The sequence below is a fragment of the Acipenser ruthenus genome, chromosome 2 (assembly GCF_902713425.1).
Source record: "Acipenser ruthenus chromosome 2, fAciRut3.2 maternal haplotype, whole genome shotgun sequence".
Taxonomy (NCBI): Eukaryota; Metazoa; Chordata; class Actinopteri; order Acipenseriformes; family Acipenseridae; genus Acipenser; species Acipenser ruthenus.
In genome coordinates, this window is record NC_081190.1 from 110,747,080 (window position 1) to 110,749,332 (window position 2,253).

Consider the following 2,253-nt stretch of genomic DNA (forward strand, 5'->3'; position numbering starts at 1 on the left):
TGTTTTTTCTCTTTTTGAGCTGTTGGAAAGTTTTTGTTTTGCTCATTTGTTATATCATAAAGTGGAAACTGATCCTCAAGACGTGCACTTGTGAGACCCCTAGTGAATTTAAATGTACAACAGGTCATTGTGAAATGATTCCACTAGCTACACGCTACACTATAACTCTTTGAAGATTTTCTTTTACTTGAGCCTCTTTCAGAAAGTGTTCAGTTTTGTGTCCCATCAACCGCAAGGTCTTGATCGAATGAAGAAGTAGGTCATTGCGCAGGGTCTTGATCGAATGAAGAAGTAGGTCATTGCGCAGGGTCTTGATCGAATGAAGAAGTAGGTCATTGCGCAGGGTCTTGATCGAATGAAGAAGTAGGTCATTGCGCAGGGTCTTGATCGAATGAAGAAGTAGGTCATTGTGGTAATCTATAGCTGCTTTTGTCTTGCCACTGTGCAAAGAAGAATCTTTCCAAACAGACAAGTTTAAATAGGGAGTAAAACATGCTACTGATATTTCATTTGTAACATTAATAGATGAGGCACATTTTGAAAATTATTTTTAAACAATTCAGTATTTTTGTTAAAAACAAAAGCTTTAAAATCCAATTCAGAGGCTCTCAAAGCTGTAAAAGCCTGCAACATAACCGCATAGTTCTGAGACAAAGAACCACAGGGTTAACAGTCTTCCGAGCTCAGGCCTGGCCTTATAGGACTCTGTGTATATAGGTCACACGTACACTTAGGTGTTGCTGACAAACTGCACTTACTGATATGCATTTGATTACACAAATAAGCATGGTTCAGCTTCTTTTACACAGAAACCTTGCCTTGAATCTATTTGCTTTTTAAAACAAATAAGCCATGTTTGCTGTACCATAACATGACAAAAAATTACAAACTATACAAAAACATGATCAAAACAAATAATTATTCACCAGTAATCCAGAGATTTAGGAAAATAAATAGTTCCAATTCAAACTTCAGTATGTTTTAAAACATATTACTTAGCTGTGCAAACATAGCATGGTTGTCTTGTATTACTGCCTATGCAATGGATTAACAGTTGAAAACAGCACTGGACGCCTAACTAATAATGTGGCTGTGCGTGACACAAAACAGACCTTTTAAAGCATCAGTTTCCACACATCTTTCTTTGCAAAAGTTCATAGGTACACATGATTGTTTATTTTTTGTATTTAACTGAAAGCCTGCCTGTTGCTTTTAAGTCAACATCAGTTATTCCCCCAGTTATTTCCTTTCTCTGTCTCAGGGTCACTTTGCTGCCTGTTCATCTTCAGTATTATCACAGAGAATCCATAGCAAATTGGTGATCAAACTTTAAGTAGCATCCTTATTTGCTAACAGAGGTCACTGTGCTTGTCTCTGTTGATGTTAATTAGATGGTTTATTTAATGCTGACTGAATTTCACCTTTTCGAGGTACATTACTACACACAGGGGGTTTGAATCTGCCCTGGTGCAGGCTGCACATAAAGCTGCTATGTAGCCATATTCAGACTTGGGTAAGGCATGGAGCTTACCCTGTTCAAAGAGGGCTGATTGTGGGTTAAGTGGCAGTAGGGTTCAGTTGCACATTTTTGGTTAGGTGGAGAGTATGGCACAAGGAGATGAAGTGAATTTGATCAATCCTTTGATTAAATACAGCAGGTGCTCATGATGACTGGAGTGGCACAGCTGTCAGGGTGAGTGCCTAAAGAGTGACCAGTATCTGTGAGATGAAGATGCTATTAACAGAGCAGGGAGGCACATTACCTGAGGGGCAACTGTCCTGCTATAGTGTTCCAACTGTGTAGGTCAACTGGCTAATCCCAGTGTTAATGTGGTGTATCTGTTTTTGTAAGATCCCAATGGCTTCAGGTTTGACACATCCCACAGAACAATGACAGAATTATGCACTAGAATATTTATAAACACAAATTGCAAGCATTGGAAAGGGGTAAAAACATAGTAAATAAATACCAAACTATTAAATATGTGAGTACATTTAAATGTACAGTCCTAGATCCAGGCTGGAAAGACAGCAGGGGAGAGTGTACCAGCTCTCACCTCGAGTTTCTTTGGCATTAAACAAAGCCAGCCTATGTGCGCCTGTATCAATACAGACTGACGCTTCCTGGATGTTTTTTTTTTCTTTCTCTTCTTCTGTGCTGGAAACTGTAGCTCTCGCAACCATATTTTCAGGTTACCTCAGGGACTAAGGTGAAGGAAACCCCCTTTTCTTAAAACACAGACATGTAAAATA